Source organism: Xyrauchen texanus, chromosome 41 (genome assembly GCF_025860055.1).
Source record: "Xyrauchen texanus isolate HMW12.3.18 chromosome 41, RBS_HiC_50CHRs, whole genome shotgun sequence".
NCBI classification, from domain to species: domain Eukaryota; kingdom Metazoa; phylum Chordata; class Actinopteri; order Cypriniformes; family Catostomidae; genus Xyrauchen; species Xyrauchen texanus.
Genome location: NC_068316.1, coordinates 13,837,292 through 13,848,140, shown reverse-complemented (window position 1 = coordinate 13,848,140; position 10,849 = coordinate 13,837,292).

Genomic DNA, 10,849 nt, shown 5'->3' with positions numbered 1-10,849 from the left:
GGGGACCTGCATGCGTTCTCTGTTAGCGACGCCTGCCTGGAGTTCGGTCCGGCAGACACTTTCGTGATCCTAAGACCGCGACCGGGCTACGTGCCCAAGGTTCCTACCACACCCTTCAGGGATCAAGTGGTGAACCTGCAAGCGCTGCCCCGGGAGGAGGCAGACCCAGCCCTCTCACTGCTGTGTCCGGTACGTGCCTTACGTATTTACCTGGACCGCACACAGAGCACCAGACGCTCTGAGCAGCTCTTCGTCTGCTTTGGGGGACAGCAGAAAGGGAACGCTGTCTCCAAGCAGAGACTCGCCCACTGGGTTGTCGATGCCATTTCCCTGGCTTATCACACCCAGGCTGTGCCCCCCCCCTTTGCGGGTCCGAGCCCACTCCACCAGGAGTGTGGCGTCCTCATGGGCACTGGCTAGGGGCACTGCCCTAGCAGACATTTGTAGAGCTGCGGGCTGGGCAACACCTAACACTTTTGCGAGATTCTACAATCTCCGAGTTGAGTCAGTTTCGTCCCGTGTTCTCTCAGGTACCGAGCCCGTAGAACTCGGTGACTCGCCGACGATCTGACCGGGTGGATCGCTTGCACCCAGCGCCCTTCCCCCTAACCAGGGGAAACAGTGCGCCTTCTTCCCAGGAGATCCCAGGCTTGGGACACTGGTTGGCTCCTCCCCTAGCCCTTGCGGGTCGCAGTTCTGCGGAGGGACTCGCCGACCCAAACCACTGCGGGTACCGCTAGCTACCCTGTACTGGTATAGGGGCCCCACAGGTAAGGCCTCCTGCTCGGACTCCCCTGTGTGTAAAACCACGGTTCTGTCCCCTCACGTGAGTTGACGCCGTGTTTCCCTTAGGCAGTCACAGCTGCCCCAGGTGCCGTGCTGTATGCTCCCCTCTTTGAGGCTGGTGCTACCACCGCACTACTGTTCCGCATAAGGCCTAGGTATAGGCCATGCGATGTATGTGCCACTCAAATTTGCCTCCCCTCCGGGTAGGTGTGGCCTCCGCAGGGTCTTCCCTGCCCTACCAAGGGCTAAGACCCCTTCCCTCAATGCGTGTAAGGGCCCCGGCCGTAGTTGCTCTATGCGAGAAACATAGAGAGAAAAGAGGCCCAGCCAGGCTGGCCCGTTCCCATGTTGGCGGCCGTCACCTTGTTCCCCCTCCGGGTAACGATAAGGAGTCCTGATGGCTTAAATGGGGCATTGGGGAAGGGTACGTGCGGCTGATACAGTTGGTCGTTCTGCACGTAGGAATACCTGCTCGCTCCTGTATCAGCGGATCACGTACACGGCTCAGCGCATGGCGCTTTTTAAGTGGACCCCTAGTGTCGTTCTCTGACACAACGTAAGAGAGCGACAGAAGGGGAACGTCTAGGTTACGTATGTAACCTCAGTTCCCCGATGGAGGAACGAGGCGTTGTGTCCCCCTTGCCACGTCGCTGAGCCGAGCCCCTGTTGTGGCCGGACCATTTCCGGCTCCTCAGAAAAATCCTGAATGAACTCCCGTATTTGCGCCGCTTAAATACCCGTATGTCCGGGGGCGGGACATGCAAATACTGGCTGCCAACTCTCATTGGCCTTTTTTCATAGTACAGAGTTTAATATCGGCGCTCAAGAGAGACCCCTAGTGTCGTTCTCTGACACAACGTCTCGTTCCCTCCATCGGGGAACTGAGGTTACATACGTAACCTAGACGTTTTCCAACTGGGGTACACCAAAAAATTCTTTACCGTTCTCTACATTTCTTTACAGTCTAAAATCCCAGATCATGTATTTCTCACTGGCACAAATAATTGTATGTTCTACAGTAGTGTAGAAACACCAAAATTGTTGTGTCATAAAGGTCAGATAAATATGCAATAAAATAACCCTATCTTTAGTGGTTAACAAAAACCTCTACTCATGCGTTGTGTGTTACACAAGTATCTTTTTTTGCCAGCCCAGCACACTGCTAGGTGACGTAGCTTCACTCTTTTACCAGACTTTCACATGTCAGTCGCCCACGATTGCTTCCACAGTTTTAAACGTAATTTGTATTTAAGGTTAGATGCATAGGGAGTTTTGATTCTGATGGTATAAGTTCATAAATAATTATATAATGTTCCACATTCACAGGTAGTAATTTTCACTCACATTTGCTCGCACACTAGAGACCTGCTTTTACATTGTTGCATGATGCTTTTTCAGCAAATGAGCTCAACTTTGCTAACAGTGTCAAATGTGACATAAAAAAGCACCTTGAGCTGAACACAATTGCACAGATACATACCTGCAATACTCGAAGTTGGCCAGCAATATAAGGGAGTTGTTTTACAAAGATAATTGTGCTATACATATTTGCAAAATACATGTGAATGTTATCTATGCTTTAGAGAGGGGGTACGCGAATGGATGTTGAATGTTTGGAAGGGTATGCCACTGTACAAAGTTTGGGAACCACTGTTGTAGAGGATGAAAGTAAAAGAGATTTAATGCATATTGTAATGAATTTGCAACCAATGCGGGAACTAGTACTTTCAATTAGTCAAACTCCCACTTACACTTTGGGAAACATTTAATGCTAAGTGAATTGGTGCTATTTTAATCTTTATTTTGTGGAAGGCTTTGTTTGAAAAATGTTAGTATTATATAGTTATATATTGTATTGTTTTCTTTCCTAAAATGGAAATAAATGCATTTTGACAAGAAAATAATTTTATATAGTGTACAATTTCAAAACTTTCAAAATCTGTGATTAACGTAAAAAAATTCTGCGACTAATCCCGATAAAAAAAATTATTGACTGACAGCACTAATCATAACACATCCTGTTATATGGCAAAAACTTCAAGATAACTTTATCACCCCCTTGAATACTAAGGTTTGTTACCGCCACAGTAACACAAGAACGAAAGTTAGAATGTTAAACCGTACGGCAGGGTGGCAATGCATTGTGTACTGCAATGGATGCAAGGAAATCTGACCTTCCTTGCCGAGGGGTTAACATGGTCAATGTCACAAATTTGCTTATTTTATTATCATTCTAAACATTGTACAGAATCTAAAATAGTTCACAAGTACTGTATGCCATAATGTTTATTTTTAAAATGTGTTTAAAATCCTAAACTTTGTCTATTTCCAGGTTCATATTAGATTCTGAGTAACATATATACACACTGTAGATACTGTACACACAGTTCCCCTCTTTAACTAAAGCAATTAGGCTACAGTAAGTGCATAGACTTGGGCGTAGATTAATTCTTCCTCACTGATAACAAAACACTCCTGTCCTAAGATGTCATTAATCAAAAAATTGAATTATATGATTTGGAGAATGGAGTGCATACTGATCTTCATTCGTCAGGTTCCATCTCCAATGAGTGGGCTCGGGGGAGCTTTCCTCATTCAGGGGTAATCTTTCAAGGTTGAATAAAAGAAATGGTGGTGGGTCCCTGAGAGAGGGAAAGTGATCATCATTTTCACCTTCAACTTCTCTTTGATGTGGCAGAGTCAATTTTTAATCAGCCACAATCGGGCCAGGCTTCATTTCTCCTTACAAAGTCCTATTTCTCCCCACTTTCTGGGAGGAGGTGATAAGGACAATGCTCTCCTCTCTCCCTCCGTAGAGCCTCACGTATGATGAGTCCCTTTGGAGAGGCTTAATAAAAAAGAGGGGACTGAGCTAGGAAGGATAAAGGTCACCTCTCTTTCAGGATTTACCCTTCCCATCCCACTCTGCCTAACAGGAGTGAAGAGGATCTTGTAGGAGCCTGGGGAACTGGGGGTTTACACATTCTTAATGGGCTACACCCAGCCGTTCCCTGCAGTGGAGTCCGTTTTTGGCTTAAACTGATTGTAGATGCTGATTACCAGATATCGTTCAAATGAGCTTTATCTTTGCAATGTGATCACTGAGCGTTCAAGATCAACAGCATGTGAGAAGGTGAAAACAACAGACCCATCCTCTTGCCCAAAGGGCAGCTCTGACCTAGACAGTGTCGTGGAGTGGTTTTTACGTTTCTCCCCTGCCTCTCTTCACTAATCAGAACTAGGTAGGCATGCATGATTCTTTGTCTAAAAATGAGCACTGTCCATGACCCTGCAAACAAGTTCACATTCACATACCATAAAGCTGCAGTTGGTAATCAGCATAGAGTGGCCCAATCTAAGTGCCACATGGTCCAGACAGACATCACTCAATCCTCATTTACAGTCCAATCAGGTACATGTGCCCTGCATCTGTCTTATCTATCTTTACCCTTTTCAATCTTAAAAAGCCAATTTAAAGAGTGCTGCACAGGTTTGGCTCGCCAATGGTTAATGCCAATAATGTTCCTTTAAATGACAAGTTTTTTTTAAACATCCACTATTTATTCCTTGATGATTTAACAAATATAATTTAATTTAATGAAAATATGAAGTAAAATATTTAGCAAGATGAGCAAAGATGCTTATCACCAGATTTTTTATAATTTTTTTTACTATCAGGGTTCTCACATTTTATGACCAATGAATTTTTATAATTTTTTTCCCAATGATTTTTTCAATTAAGATCGAATCACTACCAATTCAGTTTACGAATTCATTGAAAAGAATTGACTCACACATTTGCTCACACCTTGGAAATCACTGTGGCTTGCAAGCATGTATTCTACACAAAATCTGCATCATAGCAATATCTAGCCAATAAAATAATGTAGATCCAAGCATATCTAAAAATGATTAGATATTTTTTTTTTTTAAAGAATAACTATAGAAAGAAATTCAATGACTTGATATGTTTGTAGGTTTTCCATGACCCGTTATCTTGAATATATCCCTGATAGGTATACTAATTTAAAATACTATTTAAAGCTAAATGTACATTTTAATCTACATAAAACCCTTAATATGCTGTAGTTTCAATGCCATAATAATTCAAAAGTCTATAGTATTCAGAGATGGCTGGTCCATTGGACAAAGAAAGAAAGAAAAAAAGACAGAGAGAGAGAGAGAGAGAGAGAGAGAGAGAGAGAGAGAGAGAGAGAGAGAGAGAGAAGTATAAAAGTGTACAGAGGGTGTTCCTGAATGCAAAACAGACCTATGATCTGTTATGATCAATTCAGACGGCTTTATGACTTTGGAAATTTCCCTCACACAAATACACAGCTGGTTTGATGATTCCACTGAATGTCTGTCAATGGTAAGAGGCTATACAGTTACCACACTGAAATTTACCAATCGCCTGTGTGCCTCTTCTTAACATTTGAAACTGAAAATGAACACATGTAATGCATTTGAGTGTGTGTATGGAATGAAGGCCTCAGAGTCATTTTCATTTCCAATGGTGAAATAAAATAATGCACCATAATCTCATAGGTAATTGTCAACATCCCTATCTGGAGTGGGCTCCCACAGTTTGCGTAGAGAAAAAGCTCATTTTGGGAGGGACGAATGTACTGCATGGCAATATTTTCATAGTACCATAATTTTCCAGAGGACCACATGCACTACAACCACATTTTCATTAACTCAAATTATGGCAGGAAGTCAGGATAGAGAGGATACGAGTCTCATTTCTTTCTTTCTTTTAAAGCACATATTATGTTGAAAATGAGAACTTATGCTTAAGAAGGGTTTGTATGCTTGTGCATTTTTTTAGGTGGTGGTGGGGGCAAATGAATCCCCCTGCTAGGCTAAAATGAGTTAAAAACACATCAAAAGCCAGCTTAACCTTAGAAACCCTCACTGGGGTTTTAAACAACAACAAATGATGATTCCACACCATTGTTTTCAAGAGACTCTTTCTTCCCAGCACTTTTAGCTTTGGCTTGGAATCTTAAAAGCCTGTGGTTTCATTTTTAATGACTATGCCATGAATGTGAGGCTAAGATGTGTGTGCATGCATTAAAAAGGAGTATTTTTAACTGTGACATTGCAAGTGACTAATACCAATAACAAGCCATGTCTTACCTCATTAAAATTTATAATTCTTTGGTTAAAAAAAATATGGTGGTTAATATTGCCTTGCCTCTTGCGGATGAGAGTAAATGCCACACTAAACAGTCCCTCATTAACACGGTGAAACAGCTTCTTTTCTTCACAGAAGGGTCATTTCAAAGAGCAGTCTTAAAGGTCTATTTGTTTAGCCAACACAGCATGGTCCTTTCAGCCTATTATTTATTCTGTGGCCTTAACCAACATTTGAGACACATTTCTACTTAAGGTTATATGCGTGTTTGTGAAAAACATTGAAAAAGAATGAGAAATACTGTATAGAAATTCATTGGATCAAACGGAGAAGCAATCAGCTGTTTATATGAGACATATTGTAAGACTCACTTCCGTACACTTTTATTTTCTGGAGCGTCAACCTTCTTCAAAATGTATCATCTTGTGCTCCATTCTATGGAAGAAAGAAAGTTTTATAAGGGTTTATAACATCATGGATGAGTAAATGATGACAGAATTTGAACCCTTTAAGATTTGGTTTACATCTCTCTTGGGGAGAAAAACAAACCAAGGAAAACACATGGTCATAATAAGAGCATATTACAAACAAAGACATATGAATACTCCTTGCCAAACAATATTACAGACTAAATGGTCTAATAATAATGGAATAATAATAAATTATGAAATCTACGGTAATCAAACGCTGTCATGTTCATTAAAGAGGAGACTGAGTTTTTAAGCACAAAAAATGTATACATGGTGGCAACAAACCAGCCGAAACAACAATGTATTATTACTTCACAGTGCAGGCATAGGGTGAATTATCCCTTTGCTTATTTATGAGTAGAATCACTAGGCACAGATGAGAGCTCATTTTCTCAGTAAAATATATGGCCTCAGACCCCTGCTTCCTACAGCTCATGCAAGCATCCATGCATGCATCAATGCATACCTTACTGATGACTAAAACCTAAACATGCCCATGTCTCTGCTCAAGAAAAATAAAAGTAATTCCATATATAACATTACTAATGACAAAAAATATAAAACAATCATATTCTATAAGCCTTAAACATAAAACAGTGAACATTTTATACTATTACTATAACATTGTGAATGGAGTATTGTGAATGGAGAGTGAGATCGGGACACGAAAATGGTAAGGATCATCACCTGTCAATGATTGTCTCTAACAGCTATTTATCATTGCAGTGAGAGTTGGAGACGGATTTAAGAGCGAGCCAGACGCCACTGAGGAAGAGAGAGAGCGACCACGCACACGAGACCCGAGTGCCAACATTTTTAAGCTCCAAAAATCACATAGGTCAGGATAAAAGTAATCCATAAGACTCCAGTGATTAAATCCATGTCTTCAGAAGCTAAATGATAGGTGTGGGTGAGAAAAAAGTCGATATTTAAGTGAAATTTTCATATAAATTCTCCTCCATGCTCAGTCAATCTCCACTTTCACATTCATCTTCTTGTTTTTTGGTGATTAACATTCTTCATGCATATGCCCCCTACTAGGCAGGGAGAAGAATTTCTACAAACAATGTACTTAAATATTGATCTGTTTCTCATCCACACCTATCATAACACTTATGAAGATATGGATTTAACCACTGGAGTCTTATGAGTTACTTTTATACTGCCTTTATGTGCTTTTTGGAGCGTCAACATTTTTGCACCTATTCACTTGCACTGTATGGACATTTAGAGCCGTTCATTCAGGTACGAGGGAACCGTGTGATTGAATGAGGGATCACATTTAACCACTGATCAGTCTTAACTTGTTTTTAAGGTACAGTTGAAGTCAGAAGGTTACATACACCTTAGCTAAATACATTTAAACTCAGGTTTCACAAGTCCTGACATTTAATCGTAGAAAAAGAATGGCCTGTCTTGGGTAAGTTAGGATCACTACTTTATTTTAAGAATGAGAAATATCAGGATAATAGAAGAGAGAATTATTTACTTCAACTTTTATTTCTTTCATCACATTCCCAGTGGGTAAGAAATTTACATACACTTTGTTAGTATTTGGTAGTATTGCCTTTAAATTGTTTAACTTGGGTCAAACATTTTGGGTAGCCTTCCAAAAACTTCTCACAATACGTTGCTGATATTTTGGCCCATTCCTCCAGACAGAACTGGTGTAATGGTGTTATGATGAGCAGGTGAAGGCAGACGAGGGGCGAGGATCTAAATGCAGTGGGTTCTTTTTATTGAAAGATGAAAAAAAACAACAAACAAGACAGGAACAAATGAAATATCCACAATGGGAAAAAACAAAACAAAAACACGGAAGACATCCAACGGGAAAACAGGCAAGACAAGCATCCACTAACATCAACAATCGACAAGGGAATGGAGAACAAACAGGGTTTATATACACAGGAGACAAGATGATGACAAACGACAATCAGGTGAGCACAATGACACAGGGCTGGCAGTGATGAGGGCCGGGGATCATGGGAAGTGTAGTTTTAGACAAAGACAAGTGAAACACAGGGCAGACAACAAGGGAATCATGACAAACAGAGTCAGGTTTGTAGGCCACCTTGCTCGCACACGCTTTTTCAGTTCTGCCCACAAATTTTCTTTCGGATTGAGGTCAGGGCTTTGTGATGGCCACTCCAATACCTTGACTTTGTTGTCCTTAAGCCATTTTGCCACAACTTTGAAGGTATGCTTGGGGTCATTGTCCATTTGGAAGACCCACTTGCAACCAAGCTTTAACTCATTGGCTGATGTCTTGAGATTTTGCTTCAATATATGCACATCATTTTCCTTCTTCATTATGCCATCTAATTGTGAAGTGCACCAGTCCCTCCTGCAGCAAAGCACCCCCACAATATGATGCTGCCACCCCCATGCTTCACAGTTGGGATGGTGTTCTTCAGCTTGCAAGCCTCACACTTTTTCGTCCAAACATAAAAATGGTCATTATGGCCAAAAAGTAAAAAAAAAAAAATTTTTGAAAATATGTTACCCCCGGGACACCTCCTCTCCCCATCTGAACATTTCAAAGACATTCTCTCTTAGCTCAGCAGAGATGGATTCCACTCTCATGGTTTTCATAGACAACTGTCTCAAAATTGTGGCCAATAAGCTGTATTAATGACCTGTAGTTGCCTTAGATATATCTTATGTATCATGTATGTTTTATATAACCTGTGATTACTTTTATAGCTGACAAATTAATGATTATAGCCTGATGCACCTTTTAAAATATATGTAGTGATTTGTAATCACTTATAACTGACAAATTGATGATTATAATCTTTAATCTTGTATTATTCATCTCATTCTACTAAGAATGGTAACTATTTAACTTGATAATATACCCCAACATTCAGGTTTCTCATAACGTGTAATTTATTATCCATGTTGTAAAACGAATTTATTAACCAGGATGATTTGTAACCAGGGATTTCATGTTTTATTACTTACATGTGTAATATTCATGAAAGCATGTGACATTTAGTATGTAACATATAGTATGTATGCTTGCTTGTTTACGTAGAGAATATTGATGACAACAAATGTCATGTCTCTTGCACTGTTTTCAAGATATAAAAGTTAATGATTAAACATGCACTATTTTGAGTGGGAGTTGAAAGAATACTACATACAAAGGATTGTAAATCAACTTTGAAAAGTACAGACCAGTCAACCATGTGACTGAAAATCCATTTCTGATTGGCTCAGGACACCTTTGGGGTGCAGCCAATTTCAGTTCAACATTTTCCTACAAGAATGAACTCTCTTGAATCCTTATGCTTCTGCTTCTTTTCTTGGAACTCCCTCTTGGAACCTTTGCTTGGTCTCCCCTCTTCTTCGGCTCTCTTGCCTTTCCAGTTCCTCATCCTCCATGCCACGTAGAGCCCAGGGAAACTCGGGACCTGAAGTCCCAAGGAAGCAAAGCCCGCCTCATTATCCATCATGACAATAACTATCCACGATCATAGCAGAGTCAAAGACATCGACGGGACAAACTGTCTACAAACGCCAAAGAACCAAGCAACACAAAGAATGCAATGCAACTAAACGCAACAACACGCAAGTACATCTCCAGACTTTTGCTCAAAGTGCTGGTGTATTAGTTGAATACTTTGGGTAATCCAATAGCAAATCGATTTAGACTCAAAGAAGGATAAATGGTTTTTAAGGCATTGTCAATAGACTCAAAAGCTCATTTTAGCTTTACTGATTATTTATTTCACATTCTTTCACTTTACTCACTAACCTGTTTCATCTTTTATTTGTTAGATTAGTTTATGTTTAGAATAGCAATAAAGTTTGTCTGTATTCAAAGATAATTTGACTGTGGTATATTATGATAAATAATCTCATCCCTGTTTTTAAAAGATTTCGCTATACCTTAATATGTGTGATATTATTTTAAATAAGCCATGAGAATAATATTACTCCAATAAGTGAATTCATCATAATTCCCTTATTAAAGCTAATTCCTTACAATAGAAGTTGTGAGCGGATAAAACGAGACGCATTACGATTTTAATGGTGATGGAGAATTTTTTTCAGACAAATAATCTAATTATTTGTTATTTATCTTGCTTATAATGGTTGTCGAACTTGACTAATTCCATAATAAATTTCCTTACATAATGATGTAGAATAAGGACAGTTTAATTTAATTCCTAGCTCACACATACTGTTCCTACATATAATGGTAAAGAATTGCGGCACTTTAATCTGTACCGTGCACATCTACATTAACTGAAATTTGTTACACTGGTCTACCTGTTTAATCCAGCATTTCACATGGTCCTTTGCCATTGTTCTGGGATTGATTTGCACTTTTCACACCAAAATATGTTCATCTCTATGGGACAGAATGCATCTCCTTCCTGAGCCGTCAGAAGCTAATTGTCTAATTGCCTAAATGTTGACATAATTTTCAGGAATTTTCCAA